Raw genomic sequence first — 25,791 nt, 5'->3', positions numbered from 1 at the left:
GGCCAAGGGTGTTTGTTTGTTCCCATGTTGTTACATCAACTGTCAGCCAGGGACACGGGGGTTTGTTTGTTCCCGTATTGTTACGCCAGCTTGTCAGCCAAGGCCAAGGGGGTTTGTTTGTTCCCATGTTGTTACATCAACTGTCAGCCAAGGCCAAGGGGGTTTGTTTGTTCCCATGTTGTTACATCAACTGTCAGCCAAGGCCACGGGGGTTTGTTTGTTCCCATGTTGTTACATCAACTGTCAGCCAAGGCCAAGGGGGTTTGTTTGTTCCCATGTTGTTACATCAACTGTCAGCCAAGGCCACGGGGGTTTGTTTGTTCCCATGTTGTTACATCAACTGTCAGCCAGGGACACGGGTGTTTGTTTGTTCCCATGTTGTTACATCAACTGTCAGCCAGGGACACGGGGGTTTGTTTGTTCCCGTATTGTTACGCCAGCTTGTCAGCCAAGGCCAAGGGTGTTTGTTTGTTCCCATGTTGTTACATCAACTGTCAGCCAGGGACACGGGGGTTTGTTTGTTCCCGTATTGTTACGCCAGCTTGTCAGCCAAGGCCAAGGGTGTTTGTTTGTTCCCATGTTGTTACATCAACTGTCAGCCAGGGACACGGGGGTTTGTTTGTTCCCATGTTGTTACATCAACTGTCAGCCAAGGCCAAGGGGGTTTGTTTGTTCCCATGTTGTTACATCAACTGTCAGCCAGGGACACGGGGGTTTGTTTGTTCCCATGTTGTTACATCAACTGTCAGCCAGGGACACGGGGGTTTGTTTGTTCCCATATTGTTACACCAGCTTGTCAGCCAGGGACACGGGGGTTTGTTTGTTCCCATATTGTTACACCAGCTTGTCAGCCAGGGACACGGGGGTTTGTTTGTTCCCATATTGTTACACCAGCTTGTCAGCCAGGGACACGGGGGTTTGTTTGTTCCCATATTGTTACACCAGCTTGTCAGCCAGGGACACGGGGGTTTGTTTGTTCCCATATTGTTACACCAGCTTGTCAGCCAGGGACACGGGGGTTTGTTTGTTCCCATATTGTTACACCAGCTTGTCAGCCAGGGACACGGGGGTTTGTTTGTTCCCATATTGTTACACCAGCTTGTCAGCCAGGGACACGGGGGTTTGTTTGTACCCATATTGTTACACCAGCTTGTCAGCCAGGGACACGGGGGTTTGTTTGTTCCCATATTGTTACACCAGCTTGTCAGCCAGGGACACGGGGGTTTGTTTGTACCCATATTGTTACACCAGCTTGTCAGCCAGGGACACGGGGGTTTGTTTGTTCCCATATTGTTACACCAGCTTGTCAGCCAGGGACACGGGGGTTTGTTTGTTCCCATGTTGTTACATCAACTGTCAGCCAGGGACACGGGGGTTTGTTTGTTCCCATGTTGTTACATCAACTGTCAGCCAGGGACACGGGGGTTTGTTTGTTCCCATGTTGTTACATCAACTGTCAGCCAGGGACACGGGGGTTTGTTTGTACCCATATTGTTACACCAGCTTGTCAGCCAGGGACACGGGGGTTTGTTTGTTCCCCATGTTGTTTATTTACAGAACTATTGCCAAGTTATGAGCTGTAGGTGTACCTACTGTAGGAGTCCCCTCGAAGCCTACCATTGACTATGTACATACCCAGCGTGTAACAGAGCTATAGGTGTACCTACTGTAGGAGTCCCCTCGAAGTCTACCATTGACTATGTTCAGACCCAGCGTGTAACAGAGCTATAGGTGTACCTACTGTAGGAGTCCCCTCGAAGCCTACCATTGACTATGTACAGACCCAGCGTGTGACAGAGCTATAGGTGTACCTACTGTAGGAGTCCCCTCGAAGCCTACCATTGACTATGTACAGACCCAGCGTGTGACAGAGCTATAGGTGTACCTACCGTAGGAGTCCCCTCGAAGCCTACCATTGACTATGTTCAGACCCAGCGTGTAACAGAGCTATAGGTGTACCTACCGTAGGAGTCCCCTCGAAGCCTACCATTGACTATGTACAGACCCAGCGTGTAACAGAGCTATAGGTGTACCTACTGTAGGAGTCCCCTCTAAGCCTACCATTGACTATGTACATACCCAGCGTGTAACAGAGCTATAGGTGTACCTACTGTAGGAGTCCCCTCGAAGCCTACCATTAACTATGTACATACCCAGCGTGTAACAGAGCTATAGGTGTACCTACTGTAGGAGTCCCCTCGAAGCCTACCATTGACTATGTTCAGACCCAGCGTGTAACAGAGCTATAGGTGTACCTACTGTAGGAGTCCCCTCGAAGCCTACCATTGACTATGTACAGACCCAGCGTGTAACAGAGCTATAGGTGTACCTACTGTAGGAGTCCCCTCGAAGCCTACCATTGACTATGTACAGACCCAGCGTGTAACAGAGCTATAGGTGTACCTACTGTAGGAGTCCCCTCGAAGCCTACCATTGACTATGTACAGACCCAGCGTGTAACAGAGCTATAGGTGTACCTACTGTAGGAGTCCCCTCGAAGCCTACCATTGACTATGTACAGACCCAGCGTGTAACAGAGCTATAGGTGTACCTACCGTAGGAGTCCCCTCGAAGCCTACCATTGACTATGTACAGACCCAGCGTGTAACAGAGCTATAGGTGTACCTACTGTAGGAGTCCCCTCGAAGCCTACCATTGACTATGTACAGACCCAGCGTGTAACAGAGCTATAGGTGTACCTACTGTAGGAGTCCCCTCGAAGCCTACCATTGACTATGTACAGACCCAGCGTGTAACAGAGCTATAGGTGTACCTACTGTAGGAGTCCCCTCGAAGCCTACCATTGACTATGTTCAGACCCAGCGTGTAACAGAGCTATAGGTGTACCTACTGTAGGAGTCCCCTCGAAGCCTACCATTGACTATGTACACACCCAGCGTGTAACAGAGCTATAGGTGTACCTACTGTAGGAGTCCCCTCGAAGCCTACCATTGACTATGTTCAGACCCAGCGTGTAACAGAGCTATAGGTGTACCTACTGTAGGAGTCCCCTCGAAGCCTACCATTGACTATGTACAGACCCAGCGTGCCACAGAGCTATAGGTGTACCTACTGTAGGAGTCCCCTCAAAGCCTACCATTGACTATGTTCAGACCCAGCGTGTAACAGAGCTATAGGTGTACCTACTGTAGGAGTCCCCTCTAAGCCTACCATTGACTATGTACAGACCCAGCGTGTAACAGAGCTATAGGTGTACCTACCGTAGGAGTCCCCTCGAAGCCTACCATTGACTATGTACAGACCCAGCGTGTAACAGAGCTATAGGTGTACCTACTGTAGGAGTCCCCTCAAAGCCTACCATTGACTATGTACAGACCCAGCGTGTAACAGAGCTATAGGTGTACCTACTGTAGGAGTCCCCTCGAAGCCTACCATTGACTATGTACAGACCCAGCGTGTAACAGAGCTATAGGTGTACCTACTGTAGGAGTCCCCTCGAAGCCTACCATTGACTATGTACAGACCCAGCGTGTAACAGAGCTATAGGTGTACCTACTGTAGGAGTCCCCTCGAAGCCTACCATTGACTATGTACAGACCCAGCGTGTAACAGAGCTATAGGTGTACCTACTGTAGGAGTCCCCTCGAAGCCTACCATTGACTATGTTCAGACCCAGCGTGTAACAGAGCTATAGGTGTACCTACTGTAGGAGTCCCCTCGAAGCCTACCATTGACTATGTACAGACCCAGCGTGTAACAGAGCTATAGGTGTACCTACTGTAGGAGTCCCCTCGAAGCCTACCATTGACTATGTTCAGACCCAGCGTGTAACAGAGCTATAGGTGTACCTACTGTAGGAGTCCCCTCGAAGCCTACCATTGACTATGTTCAGACCCAGCGTGTGAAGGAGCCGCAGGAGTTGTGACCCTTTTTGTTGGTTGTTTTGTCGTATTTTTGTCTATGGGGGCATATTTGGGAGGGAATGCTGTCATCTCCAGGTAGGTGTTTGTCAGCCTGTGTGCTGAGGGTGTCGGGTTCTTGTCCAGTTCTATCATGTAGGCCACCACAGACTAGTACATGTCCCTGGGCCTGGAAATGGTTGATGTCCCCCTCTAGGATGGAGAAGCTGTCCTCATTAAAGTATGGGGATTCTAGTGAGGGGATATAGGTAGCACACAGGATGACATTTTTCTCTGTTGAAATGAATTTTTTGCAAATGTAAAATGTTCCTGTTTTGACTAATTTAATAGAATGTGTTCGGTCTGATCTATACCAAATTAAAATACCCCCTGAGTTTCTTCCCTATGTAACACCTGGTAGTTTGGTGGATGGGACTACTAGCTCTCTGTAACACTCACTCTCTCTGTCAATAGATGAGATGTACTTTCTTCTCTCTGCCGGTCTTTCTATCTAATCCCTCTCTCTCTCTCTCTCAATAGATGAGATGTATTTTCCTCTCCGACAACCTTTTAAAGTAATAGATGAACCACTCTATACAGTTCAGGGAAACTCAGAGGCACAGCAGCCTATTCTCTCTCTCTCATTACGTAGCAAGGAGGTAGAGGAACAATCACTGTGTCACAAGTCAGCCGCTGGTGTATACTGTGGCCCATTATCTCAGTTTGGAGGGGTAGAGACCGAGATTAAGTGAAAATGAGAGAGCCAGAGTGAAAGACAGGGTGAAATACAGAGAAAAAGGGAAAGAAAGAGAGGGTTAAAAAGTGTGTGTGAGCAAGTGAATGAGTGAGTGGAGAGAGAAGAGAGAGATGGACACTGCTTATTGGATTTACTCAGATGGACAGAGAGAGAAAACCGACCAGGTGAGTCGCTCCAAACTGTCCTCAGGGTTTCGTCTCTTTACAGTACCTTTTTTTCAATTTTCACCTAAAATGACATACTCAAATCTAACTGCCTGTAGCTCAGGCCCTGAAGCGAGGCCATGCAAATGTGAAAGGAATGTAGGATAATATAACACATTAGATCTGGTAAAAGATAATACAAAGAAAAAAAAAAAGTTTATTTTTTTTGCATTTCTTTGAAATGCAAGAGAAAGGCCATAATGTAATTGTTCCAGCCCAGCTGCAATTTAGATTTTGTCCACTAGATGGCAGCAGTGTATGTGCCAAGTTTCAGAATGATCCAATGAACCATTGCATTTCTGTTAAAATGTTTGTATCAAGACTGCCCAAATGTGCCTAATTTGTTTATTAATAACGTTTCACGTTCAAAACTATGCACTCTCCTCAAACAATAGCATGGTATTCTTTCACTGTAATAGCTAATGTAAATTGGACAGTGCAGTTAGATTAACAAGAAATTAAGCTTTCTGCCAATATCAGATATGTCGATATCCTGGGAAATGTTCTTGTTACTGACAACCTCATGCTAATCGCATTAGCCTACGTTAGCTCAACTGTCCCACAGGGGACCCACCAATCCTGAAGTAGTTTTAAATCACAGACCTCAATCCTGAGTCTCTCAGAGCGTTCTGTCAGTCCACTGATACCCCTATCAGATCACAGCAAAAACACAGTCTACTTGAACAGAGCAATATTCAATCGTGAGGCATCAAATCCAAAGGAACTGCATACTATTAATACAAACCCAATCCCTTTTAGACAACTTCCTGGACAAAACGTTCCACTGACGGTGTAAACTTGGCAGTAGAAAGCCTAAACAGTATATTTGACCTTTTCAGCTTCACTATCAAATCTAAAAATGTCAAGCAGACAACCAAAGAACATTAACAGCAATGACAAATTGTTTGATGAAGAATGCAAAACCATCAAAAAGAAAATGAGAAACCTATCCAACCAAACACATAGAGACCCAGAAAACCTGAGACTACACCTTCACTATGGTGAATCACTAAAACAATACAGAAATACACTATGCAAAAAGAAGGAACAGCAAGCCAGAAATCAGCTCAAAGTAATTGAAGAATCCATAGACTCTAACCACTTCTGGGAAAATTGGAAAACACTAAACAAACAACACGAAGAGTTATCTATCCAAAATGGAGATGTATGGATAAACCACTTCTCAAATGTTTTCTACAACAAAGAACAAACAGCAAAAACATATACAGTAGCAAGAAAAAGTATGTGAACCCGTTGGAATTACCTGGATTTCTGCATAAATTGGTCATCAAATTTGATATGATCTTCATCTAGGTCACAACAATAGACAAACAGTCTGCTTAAACTAATAACACACAAAACAATTATACGTTTTCATGTCTTTATTGAACACACAGTGTAAATATTCACAGTACAGGGTGGGAAAAGTATGTGAACCCTTGGATTTATTAACTTGTTGACCCTCCTTTGACAGCAATAACCTCAACCAAATGTATTCTGAAGTTGCGGATCAGACCTGCACAACGGTCAGGAGGAATTTTGGACCATTCCTCTATTCTAAACGAGTTCAGTTCAGCAATGTTCTTGGGATGTCTGGTGTGAACCGCTCTCTTGAGGTCATGCCACAGCATCTCAATCAGGTTGAGGTCAGCACTCTGACTGGGACACTCCAGAAGGTGTATTTTCTTCTCTTGGAGCCATTCTGTTGTTGATTTACTTCTGTGTTTTGGGTCGTTGTCCTGTTGCATCACCCAACTTCTGTTAACTTTCAATTGGTGGACAGGTAGCCTCACATTCTCCTGCAAAATGTCTTGATAAACTTGGGAATTCATTTTCCGTCGATGATAGCAAGCTGTCCAGGCCCTGAGACAGCAAAGCAGCCCCAAACCATGATGCTCCCTCCACCATACTTTAGAGTTGGGATGAGGTTTTGATGTTGGTGTGGTGTACCTTTTTTCTCCACACATAGTGTTGTGTGTTCCTTCCAAACAACTCAACTGTAGTTTCATCTGTCCACAGAATATTTTGCCAGTAGTACTGTGGAATATCCAGGTGCACTTTTGCAAACTTCAGATGTGCAGCAATGTTTTTTTTGGACAGCAGTGGCTTCTTCCGTGGTGTCCTCCCATGAAGACCATTCTTGTTCCAGAGATTTCTGTAAGTATTTAGCTGACACTAGGATTCTTCTTAACTTCATTGTGCATTCTGCGCTGTGCTCATCTTTGCAGGACGGCCACTCCTAGGGAGAGTAGCAACAGTGAAATTTCTCCATTTATAGACAATTTGTCTTACCATGGACTGACGAACAACAAGGCTTTTAGAGATACCTTTGTAAACTTTTCCAGCTTCATGCAAGTCAACAATTCATAATCTAAGGTCTTCTGGGATCTCTTTTGTTCGAGGCATGGTTCAGATCAGGCAATGCTTCTTGTGAGTAGCAAACTCACATTTATGTGAATGTTTTTTATAGGGCAAGGCAGCTCTAACCAACATCTCCAATCTCGTCTCATTGATTGGACTCCAGGTTAGCTGACTCCTGACTCCAATTAGCTTTTGGAGAAGTCATTACCCTAGGGGTTTCACATGCTTTTTCCAACCTACACTGTGAATGTTCAAATGACATATTCAATATAGACAAGACAAATACAATAGTTTGTTTGTGATTAGTTTAAGCACACTGTGTTTGTCTATTGTTGTGACTTAGATGAAGATCAGATCACGTTTTATGACCAATTTATGCAGAAATTCAGGTAATTCCAAAGGGTTCATATACTTTTTCTTGCCGTTGTACATTATCAAATACAAATCTTAGAATCAACTATTAAAGACTACTGGAACCCACTAGATTATCCAATTATTTGAATGAACTATAGGACAAAATAAAAATAAAAACCCTCAAACCCAAAAAGGCCTGTGGTGTTGATGGTATCCTCAATGAAATGATAAATTATACAGACCACAAATTCCATTTGGCTATACTTAAAGTCTTTAACATTCTCCTTAGCTCTGGCATCTTCCCCAATGTTTGGAACCAATCCAAAAAAGTGGACACAAATTTGACCCCAATAATTACCATGGAATCTGCATCACCAGCAATCTTTGAAAAATCCTCTGCAGTATCATCAACAGCAGACTATAACATTTCCTCAGTGAAAACAATATCCTGAGCAAATGCCAAATTGGCTTCTTAACAAAATACCATATGACAGACTATGTACAGTGCCTTGCAAAGGTATTCATCCCCATTGGAGTTTTTCCTATTTTGTTGCATTACAACCTGTAATTGAAATGGATCATCATTTGGATTTCATGTAATGGACATACGCAAAATAGTCCAAATTGGTGAAGTGAAATGAAAAAAAACTTGTTTAAAAAAGTTACTCAAAATTTTAAATGGAAACGTGGTGTGTGCATATGTATCACCCCCTTTGCTATGAAGCCCCTAAATCAGATCTGGTGCAACCAATTACCTTCAGAAGTCACAGAATTAGTGAAATAAAGTCCACCTGTGTGCAATCTAAGTGTCACATGATCTGTCACATGATCTCAGTATATATATACACCTCTTCTGAAAGGCCCCAGAATCTGCAACACCACTAAGCAAGGGACACCACCAAGCATGCGGCATCATGAAGACCAAGAAGCTCTCCAAACAGGTCAGGGACAAAGTTGTGGAGAAGTACAGATCAGGGTAGGGTTATAAAAAAATATCAGAAACTTTGAACATCCCACGGAGCACAATTAATACATTATAAAAAAAAATGGAAAGAATATGGCACCTGAGATTGGAGTATCTTTAAGCCGTACACTCCACAGAGCTGGGATTTATGGAATAGTGGCCAGAAAAAAAGCCATTGCTTAAAGAAAAAAATAAGCAAACATGTTTGGTATTCGCAAAAAGGCATTTGGGAGACTCCCCAAAAATATGGAAGAAGGTACTCTGGTCATATGAGACTAAAATTTAGCTTTTAGGCCATCAAGGAAAATGCTATGTCTGGCGCAAACCCAACCCTCTCATCACCCCGAGAACACCATCCCCACAGTGAAGCATGGTGGTGGCAGCATCATGCTGTGGGGATGTTTTTCATCGGCAGGGACTGGAAACTGGTCAGAATTGAAGGAATGGTAAATGGGGCTAAATACAGAGATATTCTTGAGGGAAACCTGTTTCAGTCTTCCAGAGATTTGAGACTGGGACGGAGGTTCACCTTCCAGCAGGACAATGACCCTAAACATACTCCTAGAGCAAAACTCAAGTGGCTTAAGGGGAAACATTTAAATGTCTTGAAATGGCCTAGTCAAAGCCCAGAACTCAATCCAATTGAGAATCTGTGCTATGACTTAAAGACTGCTGTACACCAGCAGAACCCATCCAACTTGAAGGAGATGGAGCAGTTTTGCCTTGAAGAATGGGCAAAAATCTCAGTGGCTAGATGTGCCAAGCTTATAGAGACATACCCCAAGAGACTTGCAGCTGTAATTGCTGAAAAAGGTGGCTCTACAAAGTATTGACTATTGGAGGGGGTGAATAGTTATGCACACTCAAGTTTTTTTTGTCTTATTTCTTGATTGTTTCACAATAAAAAATATTTTGCATTTTCAAAGTGGTAGGCATGTTGTGTAAATAAAATGATACAACCCCCCCAAATGCCAAGGGTGGTGAATACTTCGCACGCCACTGTATACACCCAGCACATCCGTATTGACAAACAATCAAAAGGAAAGTCTTCTCATGCTTTGTTGATTTCAAATTTGACTCAATTTGGCATGAGGGTCTGCTATACAAATTGATGGAAAGCGGTATTGGGGGAAAAACATATGACATTTATAAAATCAATGAATCAATCAGCTTGAGCCCCACCCTCTTCAACATACAGTATACTGTATGTCAATGAATTGGCAAGGGCAGTAGAACAGTCTGCAGCACCCGGCTTCACCCTACTAGAATCTGAAGTCAAATGTCTACTTTTTGCTGATAATCTGGTGCTTCTGTCCCCAACCAAGGAGGGCCTAGAGCAGCACCTAGATGTTCTGCACAGATTCTGTCAGACTTGGGTCTATTGGTGCTCCAAAAAAGGTTAAGTTGTCATGACAACAAATACAAAATTCCATCTAGACACCGTTGCCCTAGAGCTCACAAATAATTGCACCTACCTCGGCCTAAAATTCAGCACCACAGGTAACTTCCACAAGGCTGTGTCAGACCTCACTCTTAACGTTGATGGTTGCCTCATTACAGCTAACATTGTTGTTAAAAACCTTGGTGTTACCTTTGACCCTGGCCTAACTTTTGACAATCACACAAAAGCACACCCAGAACAACATACTTCAATCTCAGGAATGTTTTCAGAGTTAGAAACTTAATCTCACAGCCAGATGCCGAGAATCTGGTCCATGCGTTTGTTTAATCTAGGCTAGACTACTGTAATGCCCTCCTGTCCAGCTGCTCAGTCTCTACTATCATCTAGGCTAAACTACTGTAATTCCATCCTGTCCAGCTGCTCAGTCTCTACTATCATCTAGGCTAAACTGCTGTAATTCCCTCCTGTCCAGCTGCTCAGTCTCTACTATCATCTAGGCTAGACTACTGTAATGCCCTCCTGTCCAGCTGCTCAGTCTCTACTATCATCTAGGCTAAACTACTGTAATTCCATCCTGTCCAGCTGCTCAGTCTCTACTATCATCTAGGCTAAACTACTGTAATTCCCTCCTGTCCAGCTGCTCAGTCTCTACTATTAGAAACCTACATCTGGTCCAGAACACTGCAGCACTAGACGGAATGAGCACATCAATCCACGTTTATCTGCACTACATTGGATGCCTGTAAAGTATCAGTCTGATTTTAAAATCCTGCATGGCCTTGGCCCCTCTTATCTGACAGACATGCTCATTCCATACAACCCAGTGAGGGTGCTCTGCTCCCACAAGCCGGTTCCTAGATACAGAACCAAGCCAGGGGTCGCAGCAGGTCAGGTAGGAGGAACAGCCCTGTCAGGTAGGAGGAACAGCCCTGTCAGCTAAGAGGAACAGCCCTGTCAGCTAAAAGGAACAGCCCTGTCAGCTAAGAGGACCAGCCCTGTCAGGTAAGAGGTACAGCCCTGTCAGCTAAGAGGAACAGCCCTGTCAGCTAAAAGGAACAGCCCTGTCAGCTAAGAGGACCAGCCCTGTCAGGTAAGAGGTACAGCCCTGTCAGCTAAGAGGAACAGCCCTGTCAGGTAAGAGGAACAGCCCTGTCAGGTAAGAGGAACAGCCCTGTCAGGTAAGAGGAACAGCCCTGTCAGGTAAGAGGAACAGACACCATTTTAAATCACAAACAATGTAAGAAAAACTGGAATTTTAATAATTGTTTGATTTACTTTCTATGGTATTTTATCATTGATTTACTGTAGTGTTTAGTGTTTCTAAATGCTCTTTAAATACGTTTTGATTTGAGACAAGGCAAGAAAGGTCCTTCTATGCCATCAAAAGGAACATAAAACTCGACATCCCAATTAGGATCTGGCTCAAATTAATTGAATCAGCTATAGAACCCATTTCCCAACCAAATTATGAGAAAGCAAAAAGATAACTATTTGACACACTGGAAAGAATCAACTAAAAAACCAATTGAAATGCTATCTGGTCCTAAACAGAGAATACACAGTGGCGGAATAACTGACCACTGTGACTGACCCAAAATTAAGGAAAGCTTTGACTATGTACAAACTCAGTGAGCATAGCCTTGCTATTGAGAAAGGCCCCTGTAGGCAGACCTGGCTCTCAAGAGAAGACAAAATGAGGTGGAAACTGGGTAGCACTTCCTAACCTCCTGCCAAATGTATGACCATATTAGAGACACATACAGTGCATTCGGAAAGTATTCAGAGCCCTTGACTTTCTCCACATGTTGTTACATTATATAACCTTATTCTAAAATGTATGAAAATGTTTCTTTCCCTCATCAATCTACATACACAGCCCATAATGACAAAGCAAAAACAGGTTTTTAGAAATATTGGCAAATTTATAACAAAATAAAATATAAATATATTACATTTACATAATTATTCAGACCCTTTACTCAGTTCTTTGTTGAAGCACCTTTGGCAGCGAGTACAGCCTCGAGTCTTCTTGGGTATGACGCTACAAGCTTGGCACACCTGTATTTGGGGTGTTTCTCCCATTCTCCTCTGCAGATCCTCTCAAACTCTGTCAGGTTGGATGGGGAGAGTTGCTGCACAGCTATTTTCAGGTCTTTCCTAAGATGTTCGATCAAGTTCAAGTCCGGGCTCTGGCTGGTCCACTCAAGGACATTCAGAGACTTGATCTGAAGCCACTCCTACGTTGTCTTGGCTGTGTGCTTAGGGTCATTGTCCTTTTGGAAGTTGAATCTTCACCCCAGTCTAAGGTCCTGAGCACTGTGGAACAGTTTTTCATCAAGGATCTCTCTGTACTTTGTTCATTTTTCCCTTGATCCTGACTAGTCTCCCAGTCCCTGCCACTGAAAAACATCCCCACAGCATGATGCTGCCGTGCTTCACGTTAGGGATGGTGCCAGGTTTCCTCTAGACATGATGCTTGGCATTCAGGCTAAAGAGTTTCATCAGACCAGAGAATCTTGTTTCTCATGGTCAAATTTATTTAGTAGCCTTTTGGCAAACTCCAAGTGGGCTGTCGTGTGCATTTTAGTGAGGAGTGGCTTCCGTCTGGTCACTCTACCATAAAGGCCTGATTGGTAGAGTGCTGCAGAGATGGTTGTCCTTCTGGAAGGTTCTCCCATCTCCACAGAGGAACTCTGGAGCTCTGTCACAGTGAACATCGGGTTCTTGGTCACCTCCTTGACCAAGGCCCTTCTCACCCGATTGCTCAGTTTGGCCGGGCAGCCATCTCTAGGAAGTGTCTTGGTGGTTCCAAGCTTCTTCCATTTAAGAATGATGGAGGCCACTGTGTTCTTTGGAACCTTCGATGCTGCAGAAATGTTTTGGTACCCTTCCCCAGATCTGTGCCTCGACACAGTCCTGTCTCAGAGTTCTATCGACAATTCACTGTAAACTGTAGGACCTTATATAAACAGGTGTGTGCCTTTTCAAATCATATCCAATCAATTAAATGTACCATTTCGAGACTCATAGCAAAGGGTCTGAAGACTTATGTAAATAAGGTTTTTCTGTTTTTATATTTTTTACATTTGCTAAATATTTTAAAAATCTGTTTTCGCTTTGTCATTATGGGGTATTGTGATGTCATTATGGGGTATTGTGATGTCATTATGCGGTATTGTGATGTCATTATGGGGTATTGTGTGTAGATTGATGAGGACATGTATTTATTTTATCTATTTTAGAATAAGGCTGTAACTTAATAAAATGTGGAAAAGGTCAAGGGGACTGAATACTTTCAGAATGCACTGTATTTCCCACAGATCAAACAGATCCACAAATCATTTGAAAACAAATCAAACATTGATTAACTCCCATATCTGTAAGGCGAAATACCGCAGTGTGCAATCACAGCAGCAAGATTTGTAGCCCGTTGTCATGAGAAAAGGGCAACCAGTGAAGCATAAACAACATTGTAAATACCACCAGTATTTATCTGTTTATTTATCTTTCCCTACTATTTGTACTACAACAATTTACACATTGCTAAAAAAACTGTTCATACTGTAGCTGATAATATAACACTTGAAACGTCTTTATCTTTTTCAAACTTTGTAATTGCACTGTTTACTGTTAAATTCTTCTCACTTTTGGTTATTGTTTATTTCACTTGCTTTGGCAATGTAAACACGTTTCCCATGTCAGTAAAGCCACTTTTGAATTGGAGAGAGAGAGAGAAAGAGAGAGAGAGTAATTGCGTGTGATTGCGTGCGTGCGTGCGTGTGTGTGATTGCGTGCGTGCGTGCGGTGCGTGCGTGCGTGCCTTTGTCTGTTTCAGTTTATCATGGCTAATATCTCATCATTGCTTTGTGTTGGGATGTGATGAGAGGATGTGAGTGATTCATGATAGTATGTTTGCTTCTTGACATTGAGATCAAGAGAGAGAGAGAGAGACAGAGAATTGTGAATCCCATTTATTTCTATTGTCCTCTTCTGCTGGGAGATTTATTCATCCACAGATTGATTTTGGGGTGACTGCTAAAATTGGCTGTATTAGTCTTACCGCGCCGCATGCTGTTTCCTCTATAACACTTCTGCAGTGTTGCCTTCTACTACTGTGTCTTCGTTGTCTCCAGTTACATCGGAGGAAATGTAGTGGAATGGGGAATGATTTGGATTCGGGATGCAGAGACAGGTCTTGAGTTCTACAGAGTTGACCCGACATTCCTCTTGCTGTTGTGAAGGGGTTTCCTACTGAGCTGTTTGTGTGTTGTGTCTCATTCTCCAGGTGGAGATAGGAGGACTGTACTTGTTGCAGCTTGAATTTTAGATCAATGTACAGTCGTGGCCAAAAGTTTTGAGATTGACACAGATATTCATTTTCACAAAGTCTGCTGCCTCAGTTTGTATGATGGCAATTTGCATATACTCCAGAATGTTATGAAGAATGATCATATGAATTGCAAATAATTGCAAAGTCCCTCTTTGCTATGCAAATGAAATTAATCCCCCAAAAACATTTCCACTGCATTTCAGCCCTGTCACAAAAGGACCAGCTGACATCATGTCAGTGATTCTCTCGTTAACACAGGTGTGAGTGTTGACGAGGACAAGGCTGGAGATCACTCTGTCATGCTGACTGAGTTCGAATAACAGACTGGAAGCTTCAAAAGGAGGGTGGTGCTTGGAATCATTGTTCTTCCTCTGTCATCCATGGTTACCTGCAAGGAAACAAAAGGTGCTTCACAGGCAAGGATATTGCTGCCAGTAAGATTGCACCTAAATCAACCATTTATCGGATCATCAAGAACTTCAAGGAGAGCGGTTCCAACTGTTGTGAAGGCTTCAGGGTGCCCAAGAAAGTCCATCAAGCGCCAGGACGTCTCCTAAAGTTGATTCAACTGCAGGATCGGAGCACCACCAGTACAGAGCTTGCTCAGGAATGGCAGCAGGCAGGTGTGAGTACATCTGCACGCACAGTGAGGCAAAGACTTTTGGAGGATGGCCTGGTGTCAAGAAGGGCAGCAAAGAAGCCACTTCTCTCCAGGAAAAACATCAGGAACAGACTGATATTCTGCAAAATGTACAGGGATTGGACTGCTGAGGACTGGGGTAAAGTCATTTTCTCTGATGAATCCCCTTTCCGATTGTTTGGGGCATCCGGAAAAAAAGTTTGTCCGGAGAAGACAAGGTGAGCGTTACCATCAGTCCTGTGTCATGCCAACAGTAAAGCATCCTGAGACCATTCATGTGTGGGATTGCTTCTCAGCCAAGGGAGTGGGCTCACTCACAATTTTGCCTAAGAACACAGCCATGAATAAAGAATGGTACCAACACATCCTCCGAGAGCAACTTCTCCCAACCATCCAGGAACAGTTTGGTGACGGACAATGCCTTTTCCAGCATGATGGAGCACCTTGCCATAAGGCAAAAGTGATAACTAAGTGGCTCAGGGAACAAAACATCAATATTTTGGGTCCATGGCCAGGAAACTCCCCAGACCTTAATACCATTGAGAACTTGTGGTCAATCCTCAAGAGGCGGGTGGACAAACAAAAACCCACAAATTCTGACAAACTACTAGCATTGATTATGCAAGAATGGGCTGCCATCAGTCAGGATGTGGCCCAGAAGTTAATTGACATAATGCCAGGGCGGATTGCAGAGGTCTTGAAAAAGAAGGGTCAACACCTCAAATATTGACTCTTTGCATCAACTTCATGTAATTGTCAATAAAAGCCTTTGACACTTATGAAATGCTTGTAATTATACTTAAGTTTTCCATAGTAACATCTGACAAAATATCTAAAGACACTGAAGCAGCAAACTTTGTGGAAATTTATATTTGTGTCATTCTCAAAACTCTATCTATATGAGAGTACACATCAAATTGGCCAGTGTTAATTCAGGTGTTAAATTAACTCTGTAAGTATTATATTAACACTCGTTGGTGTAAAAGTACTCCAGTGTTGGTGTTAAGAACCAGTGTTAAACAAAAACCACTCCCATTATGATCATATTTCCCAGCATGCTCTATTGCAGGTTGATTTTTTGAAATGTTTGTTTCAATGTTTGTTTTTGCAAGTACTTGATTTTGATGTTAGGACACTTTTACGTATTAAAAAAATATAATTAGAAAAATATTGGATAAAATATTACATTTGGGTTTTACTGCAGTAGCCCATAGAAAAGCATTGAATAACACATTCATAAATGACAAAGACAGTCAAAAAATAAATGAGCAAGATATACAACATCTCAGGAAATATAGATGTTTTTGGGACACATATTTAACCTCTTATTTTTGTTTCCACAAAACTACCTCTACAGTATTCTTCCATTCATTTGTATGGGTTACATTCAGACTAGTCCCGTGATACTTGTGGGGGTCGTGGAGCAAAACGGAGAACACCATCGTGTTCGCGAGAGTCTCTCCTTTCCATAGTAGGCTCATATTAGTTTGTAGGCCAAACCGGCATCTCTAGCTTAAATGGACATATTTTGATGGGGATTTTTTTTTAAATTATGTTACTTAGATTGACACACTGGTATGTCAATAGACTCATAATATCCACCCTGCACAGCCAGAAGAGGACTGGCCACCCCTCATAGCCTGGTTCCTCTCTAGGTTTCTTCCTAGGTTTTTGGCCTTTCTAGGGAGTTTTTCCTAGGGAGTTTTTCCTAGCCACCGTGCTTCTTTCACATGCTTTGCTTGCTGTTTGGGGTTTTAGGCTGGGTTTCTGTACAGCACTTTGAGATATCAGCTGATGTACGAAGGGCTATATAAAAATAAATTTGATTTGATTTGATTGATAAGTGTTTATGGCTACTCTACTAGCCATTCTAAAATAAGGCCTTATTAAATACGTATTGTGTTAAATCATTTAATTTGAATGATAACATATTAGGATCTCATTTGGTGAACGCTACAGGACTGAACATGGGTGAATGCAACAACCACGTGTCTGTCACCAAAAAAAAAAAAGTCATTGTTGGTAACTCTACAATTCACCTGAAAGGCAAGGCACTCTGGAAGCAGTGTGTTAATCTAACACTGAAAAGTGTGTATCCTGTAAGGCGTGGGTGTTTGCTGACGAGGAATCAAGTGCAGGAAGCAGCGATGCAGGGTATTAGCTTTAATAGGCACAATGGCTGAAACGACAAGCTAACCCAAACAGCGCTCAGAGCGCACAACAAAACAAAGTGCCCCAAACACAAGGGACAAAACACAGCTTGCGTAAAACACACGCACCACTGAAAATGTACAACAAACAGCGTGTCACCACGCACAGCATACAATGAAAATAATCCCGCACAAAGAGCAGGCGGGCCTACTGGCTAATAAAGCCCGCTAATCAGCCCAACTCAGAACAGGTGCACCTAATAACGAAAAGGGGGGAAAACAAAAAGGGAATCAGTGGCAGCTAGTAGGCCGGTGACGACGACCGCCGAGCGCCACCCGAGCAGGAAGGGGGCGCCACCTTCGGTAGGAGTCATGACAGGACCCATATCTGGAGAATAATGGAGTATTTGCTGTGTAGATGTATAAAGGACAGACTGAAAAGGAATCAATCATTAAGTTGTTTTCTTAATTTTATTTTATTATGTTAAGTTTCAAAACAGTGATTAGTCAACCTTGTTTCTCTCTTCTGTAGTATTTTCATATTTTAGTATAAACTTTTCATTTTCATTCAAAATTTCATTTTTTTTTTTTTTAAGATTTCTCAGAAAAACAAGCACATCTCTGTGAAATGTCCCAGGAACACTGACCGTACAGCCTTTTACATTTAATTCAGCTCGTCGTGATAATTTCGCTTTTTGCGACCCCTGGAAACAACTTTGAAGACGATTTATGACATGAATAATCATGTTTGTGGAAGTGATATTTCATCACCCGGTGGTGCAGAGTTGGTGGACACCACCCGACACTAGGGTTTACCAAACTCGGTCCTGGGGACCCCCAAAGGGGTGCACGTTAAGGTTTTTTGCCCCCCTAACACTACACAGCTGATTCAAATAATGAATTCATCATGAAGCTTTGATTATTTGAATTGGCTGTGTAGTGTTAGGGGGGCAAAAACCTTAACGTGCACTCCTTTGGGGGTCCCCAGGACCGAGTTTGGGAAGCACTGCCCTACACTGTCTGATCTAACAGCTACTCTCACCTCTTCACACACCCGCGCACACACACACACACACACACACACACACACACACACACACACTGTGTGGTTGCATTCATATTCATCACCAATATTGTGCAGGCCTCTCTTCTTCTGTCCTCAATATGAGTAACGCAATGAATAAACATTAAGAGGACGAGTGGGCAATCATTTCGTTTCATTCCTGCGCTGCTATTAGCATAACACACCATCTCTCTGACCAAACCGACACGCGCACACACACAAACAGCCCCCCACCCCCCCCCCAGTCTATGCCGGTGCACAGTGTACAGCCATTAGGTGTAGATTATTTGATGATAAATCCTATCAAACCTATGTGAACTTTCCTCCACATCTAAATGTGATGTGTTTGCGGCATATTTTCAAAAGGGTATCAGTCAAGCAAGACCTGAGGTGAAGTTTGATATGTGCCCCAGCCTGCCACGTAAAGGCACTATGGATTTATTTTTACTGGTTTACACAGACATGCTGAGGAAAAGGATATCACAACAGGTTATAACTAACCCTGTCTGTGACCAATAACCCTAACTGTGACTATTAACCCTATCTGTGACTAACCCTGTCTGCGACTAATAACCCTGTCTGCGACTAATAACCCTGTCTGTGACCAATAACCCTAACTGTGACTATTAACCCTATCTGTGACTAACCCTGTCTGCGACTAATAACCCTGTCTGTGACTATTAACCCTGTCTGTGATTAATCATCATGTCTGTGACTAATACCCCTGTCTGTGACTAATAACCCTGTCTGTGACTAATATCCCTGTCTGTGACTAATATCCCTGTCTGTAACTAATAACCCTGCCTGCGACTAATAACCCCGTCTGTGACTAATATCCCTGTCTGTAACTAATAATCCTGTCTGTGACTAATAACCCTGTCTCTGACTAATGACCCCATCTGTGACTAATAACCCCATCTGTGACTAATAACCATGTCTGTGACTAACAACCCTGTCTGTGACTAATAACCCTGTCTGTGACTAACAACCCTGTCTGTGACTAATAACCCTGTCTTTGTCCAATAACCCAGTCCATGACTAATAACCCTGTCTGTGACTAATAACCCTGTCAGTGACTAATAACCCTGCCTGTGACTAATATCCCTGTCTGTAACTAATAACCCTGTCTGTGACTAATAACCCAGTCTGTGACTAATATCCCCATCTGTAACTATTAACCCCATCTGTGACTAAAAACCCCGGCTGTGACTTAAAACCCTGCCTGTGACTAATAACCCTCTCAGTGACTAATAACCCCATCCGTGACTAATAACCCTGCCTGTGACTAATATCCCTGTCTGTAACTAATAACCCTGCCTGTGACTAATATCCCTGTCTGTAACTAATAACCCAGTCTGTGACTAATATCCCTGTCTGTAACTAATAACCCAGTCTGTGACTAATATCCCTGTCTGTGACTAATAACCCCATTTGTGACTAATATCCCTGGCTGCAACTAATAACCCCATCTGTGACTAATAACCCTGGCTGTGACTAATAACCCCAGCTGTAACTAATAACCCCATCTGTGTCCCAAATGACAACCTGAACTTTTCTCCTTAGTGCACTACTTTTGACCAGGGCCCAAAGAGCAATGGAAAAGACAACCACCTGATCTTCCTCTCTCCTCTTTTTTCCTTCATTTTTATTTCTCGCTCTCTCCATCAGGGAGATCAGATAAAATATGTTTTAATTAAAATAAAGAGAAGGAAGCTATTTTACACACACTCACACACACTCCTGTCTTCCAGTCGGTGTGAGTGACAGCAGTTATCGGAGGGGCTTTAGACAGGAGATAAGCCGATCAGAGACTGAGTTTGTACTTAAGCTAAATTATTCTGTCTGAAAATATATTAAATTAAAGCAATCTTCCAGAGCAAGGCGTATGCAATATGCCTCTCTGAGTTGTCCTGATCCTCTGCCTGACTGGGGCTGCGTTCGTCTATTCCCTATATCCCAGAGGTTATATTATTCCCTCAATGGTTTTTACCTACACTGATTTGGAACAACACTTTACATGTTGGAGGCTCGAGAGAGAGAAAGAGAGCGAGAGAGAGAGAGAGAGAGAGGGAGAGATATTGGATTGGTAGTCAGAAACTGACTTTAACTCCCATTACCTTCCTGCCTTGGTCAGGAATTACAGCTGACTGCCTCTATAAGGTTTATGTCATGTCAGGTGATCATTCATCCGTATATCTCAGGGCTAAGTGTTCTCTTCATCTCTATAACACAGGGCTGAGTGCTCTCTTCATCTCTATAACACAGAGCTGAGTGCTCTCTTCATCTCTATAACACAGGGCTGAGTGCTCTATATTCATCTCTATAACACAGGGCTGAGTGCTCTTTATTCATATCTATAACACTGGGCTGAGCGCTCTCTTCATCTCTATAACACAGAGGTGAGTGCTCTCTTCATCTCTATAACACAGGGCTGAGTGCTCTATATTCATCTCTATAACACAGGGCTGAGTGCTCTCTATTCATCTCTATAACACAGGGCTGAGTGCTCTCTGTTCATCCCTATTACACAGGGCTGAGTGCTCTCTTCATCTCTATAACACAGGGCTGAGTGCTCTATATTCATCTCTATAACACAGGGCTGAGTGCTCTCTATTCATCTCTATAACACAGGGCTGAGTGCTCTCTATTCATCTCTATAACACAGGGCTGAGTGCTCTCTGTTCATCCCTATTACACAGGGCTGAGTGCTCTCTGTTCATCCCTATTACACAGGGCTGAGTGCTCTCTTCATCTCTATAACACAGGGCTGAGTGCTCTATATTCATCTCTATAACACAGGGCTGAGTGCTCTTTATTCATATCTATAACACTGGGCTGAGCGCTCTCTTCATCTCTATAACACAGAGGTGAGTGCTCTCTTCATCTCTATAACACAGGGCTGAGTGCTCTATATTCATCTCTATAACACAGGGCTGAGTGCTCTCTATTCATCTCTATAACACAGGGCTGAGTGCTCTCTGTTCATCCCTATTACACAGGGCTGAGTGCTCTCTTCATCTCTATAACACAGGGCTGAGTGCTCTATATTCATCTCTATAACACAGGGCTGAGTGCTCTTTATTCATATCTATAACACTGGGCTGAGCGCTCTCTTCATCTCTATAACACAGAGGTGAGTGCTCTCTTCATCTCTATAACACAGGGCTGAGTGCTCTATATTCATCTCTATAACACAGGGCTGAGTGCTCTCTATTCATCTCTATAACACAGGGCTGAGTGCTCTCTGTTCATCCCTATTACACAGGGCTGAGTGCTCTATTCATCTCTATAACACAGGGCTGAGTGCTCTCTGTTCATCCCTATAGCACAGGGCTGAGTGCTCTCTATTCATCTCTATAATACTGGGCTGAGTGCTCTCTATTCATCTCTATAACACAGGGCTGAGCATTATTCACTCTTACAACCAATACAAAATAAAAGGAATAAATAAATGGGCTGTGCAGGCCAGAGCAATCAATCCCAATCCCAGAACCATTTGATGTCTATGGAGCAATCAATCCCAGAACCATTTGATGTATATGGTTAAAATATAGTACATCAATCGAATTAACATCATAAATTAGTCACCATCAAGGTCTGTCTGTGTAGTAAGATAGTCCCCATCCAGGTCTGTCTGTGTAGTAAGATAGTCCCCATCCAGGTCTGTCTGTGTAGTAAGATAGTCCCCATCCAGGTCTGTCTGTGTAGTAAGATAGTCCCCATCCAGGTCTGTCTGTGTAGTAAGATAGTCCCCATCCAGGTCTGTCTGTGTAGTAAGATAGTCCCCATCCAGGTCTGTCTGTGTAGTAAGATAGTCCCCATCCAGGTCTGTCTGTGTAGTAAGATAGTCCCCATCCAGGTCTGTCTGTGTAGTAAGATAGTCCCCATCCAGGTCTGTCTGTGTAGTAAGATAGTCCCCATCCAGGTCTGTCTGTGTAGTAAGATAGTCCCCATCCAGGTCTGTCTGTGTAGTAAGATAGTCCCCATCCAGGTCTGTCTGTGTAGTAAGATAGTCCCCATCCAGGTCTGTCTGTGTAGTAAGATAGTCCCCATCCAGGTCTGTCTGTGCAGTAAGATTGTCCCCATCCAGGTCTGTCTGTGTAGTAAGCAAGAGAGAGGTTTTTTATGGGCTGCGTCTCAATCCACCTCATCCGCCTATGTCGGCCTTCTGCATCTACGGTGGAAAGTGGCAGAGCTACAGTAGTGTTTTAACAGAGCAGGAGACATCCCAAAAATCCGTCTTCTCATGAAAACATCTGTAGCGTTTGAACCGTTTGAATCACGAACACGATGGTGTTCTCCATTTTTGCTCCACAACCCCCCACAATCCCCACTGGACATGTCTGAAGTTGGTACCGCCTATGTGCTAACGTCTTTCTTTAGTGTCCGAACTGTTTGGGCTACAAACTAATAGGGAGACTAAGGTGAGACTCTCACCGTTTTGCTCTATGACCCCCACAAGTATCATAGGACCCATTTGAAGGTAACCGGTACAGGTTTTAAAATATTTACGGAAATATAGAAGTAAACTCAGCATAAAAAGAAACGCCCCCTTTTCAGGACCCTGTCTTTCAAAGATAATTTGTAAAAATCAGAATAACTTCACAGATCTTCATTGTAAAGGGTTTTAACACTGTTTCCCATGCTTGTTCAATGAACCATAAACAATTAATGAACATGCACCAGTGGAACGGTCATTAAGACACTAACAGCGTACAGATGGTAGGCAATAAAGGTCACAGTTATGAAAACTTAGGACACTAAAGAGGCCTTTCTAATGACTCTGAAAAACACCAAAGGAAAGATCCCCAGGGTCCCTGCTCATCTGCGTGAATGTGCCTTAGGCAAGCTGCCTGGGCAATACATTTCAATGTCCCTACTGTGAGATGCCTAAGACAGCGCTACAGGGAGACAGAAAGGATAGCTGATCATGCTCGCAGTGGAAGACCACTTGTAACAACACCTGCACAGGATCGGTACATCCGAGCATCACACCTGCGGGACAGGTACAGGATGGCAACAACAACTGCCCGAGTTACACCAGGAACGCACAATCCCTCCATCAGTGCTCAGACTGTCCACAATAGGCTGAGAGAGGCTGGACTGAGGGCTTGTAGGCCTGTTGTAAGGCAGGTCTTCACCAGACATCACCGGCAACAACATCACCTATGGGCACAAACCCACCGTCGCTGGACCAGACAGGACTGGCAAAAAGTGCTCTTCACTGACGAGTCGCGGTTTTGTCTCACCGGGGTGATGGTCAGATTCACATTTATCGTTGAAGGAATGAGCGTTACACCGATGCCTGTACTCTGGAGCGGGATCGATTTGGAGGTGGAGGGTCCGTCATGGTCTGGGATGGTGTGTCACAGCATCATCGGACTGAGCTTGTTGTCGTTGCAGGCAATCTCAACGCTGTGCGTTACAGGGAAGACATCCTCCTCACTCGTGTGGTACCCTTCCTGCAGGCTCATCCTGACATGACCCTCCAGCATGACAATGCGATCAGCCATACTGCTCGTTCTGTGCGTGATTTCTTGCAAGACAGGAATGTCAGTATTCTGCCATGGACAGCGAAGAGCCCGGATCTCAATCCCATTGAGCACGTCTGGGACCTGTTGGATCAGAGGGTGAGGGCTAGGGCCATTCCCCCCAGAAATGTCCAGGAACTTGCAGGTGCCTTGGTGGAAGAGTGGGGTAACATCTCACAGCAAGAACTGGCAAATCTGGTGCAGTCCATGAGGAGGAGATGCACGGCAGTACTTAATGCAGTTGGTGGTCACACCAGATACTGACTGTTACTTTTGACTTTGACCCCCCCTTTGTTCAGGGACACATTATTCCATTTCTGTTAGTTTCACATGTCCATTTCACATGTCTGTGGAACTTGTTCGGTTTATGTCTCAGTTGTTGAATCTTGTTATGTTCATACACATTTTTACACATGTTAAGTTTGCTGAAAATAAACTCAGTTGACAGTGAGAGGATGTTTCTTTTTTTGCTGAGTTTAGTTTTGTGCCAACAAAGTGGTTAAATACGTGTCCAATATATATACTGCTCAAAAAAATAAAGGGAACACTTAAACAACACAATGTAACTTCAAGTCAATCACACTTCTGTGAAATCAAACTGTCCACTTAGGAAGCAACACTGATTGACAATACATTTCACATGCTGTTGTGCAAATAGTATAGACAACAGGTGGAAATTATAGGCAATTAGCAAGACACCCCCAATAAAGGAGTGGTTCTGCAGGTGGTAACCACAGACCACTTCTCAGTTCCTATGCTTCCTGGCTGATGTTTTGGTCACTTTTGAATGCTGGCGGTGCTTTCACTCTAGTGGTAGCATGAGACGGAGTCTACAACCCACACAAGTGGCTCAGGTAGTGCAGCTCTTCCAGGATGGCATATCAATGCGAGCTGTGGCAAGAAGGTTTGCTGTGTCTGTCAGCGTAGTGTCCAGAGCATGGAGGCGCTACCAGGAGACAGACCAGTACATCAGGAGACGTGGAGGAGGCCGTAGGAGGGCAACAACCCAGCAGCAGGACCGCTACCTCCGCCTTTGTGCAAGGAGGAGCACTGCCAGAGCCCTGCAAAATGACCTCCAGCAGGCCACAAATGTGCATGTGTCTGCTCAAATGGTCAGAAACAGACTCCATGAGGGTGGTATGAGGGCCCGACGTCCACAGGTGGGGGTTGTGCTTACAGCCCAACACCGTGCAGGGCGTTTGGCATTTGCCAGAGAACACCAAGATTGGCAAATTCGCCACTGGCGCCCTGTGCTCTTCACAGATGAAAGCAGGTTCACACTGAGCACATGTGACAGACGTGACAGTCTGGAGACGCCGTGGAGAACGTTCTGCTGCCTGCAACATCCTCCAGCATGACCGGTTTGGCGGGGGTCAGTCATGGTGTGGGGTGGCATTTCTTTGGGGGGCCGCACAGCCCTCCATGTGCTCGCCTGACTGCCATTAGGTACCGAGATGAGATCCTCAGACCCCTTGTGAGACCATATGCTGGTGCGGTTGGCCCTGGGTTCCTCCTAATGCAAGACAATGCTAGACCTCATGTGGCTGGAGTGTGTCAGCAGTTCCTGCAAGAGGAAGGCATTGATGCTATGGACTGGCCCGCCCGTTCCCCAGACCTGAATCCAATTGAGCACATCTGGGACATCATGTCTCGCTCCATCCACCAACGCCACGTTGCACCACAGACTGTCCAGGAGTTGGCGGATGCTTTTGTCCAGGTCTGGGAGGAAATCCCTCAGGAGACCATCCGCCACCTCATCAGGAGCATGCCCAGGCATTGTAGGGAGGTCATACAGGCACGTGGAGGCCACACACACTACTGAGCCTCATTTTGACTTGTTTTAAGGACATTACATCAAAGTTGGATCAGCCTGTAGTGTGGTTTTCCACTTTAATTTTGAGTGTGACTCCAAATCCAGACCTCCATGGGTTGATAAATTGGATTTCCATTGATTATTTTTGTGTGATTTTGTTGTCAGCACATTCAACTATGAAAAGATAAAAGTATTTAATAAGATTATTTCATTCATTCAGATCTAGGATGTGTTATTTTAGTGTTCCCTTTATTTTTTTGAGCATGTATATTTCTTGAACTTTCTTATATCTCCTAGATATAGGACAGACACTTCAAAACCTTTTTGGATTATATATTTTTTGACAGTCTGTTTTGCCATTTG

At 43.9% G+C, this 25,791-nt stretch overlaps 1 protein-coding gene across 1 annotated transcript in view; it reads left to right on the top strand.

Moving 5' to 3' along the window:
- LOC106563868 (short transient receptor potential channel 4) overlaps positions 1–25,791 on the top strand; it is a 116,454-nt gene that overhangs the window by 15,101 nt on the left and 75,562 nt on the right. The window lies entirely within an intron of this gene.

This window comes from Salmo salar, chromosome 11, assembly GCF_965601325.2.
Source record: "Salmo salar chromosome 11, fSalSal1, whole genome shotgun sequence".
Lineage (NCBI taxonomy): Eukaryota > Metazoa > Chordata > Actinopteri > Salmoniformes > Salmonidae > Salmo > Salmo salar.
This window is presented reverse-complemented; position numbering and strand designations above follow the sequence as displayed.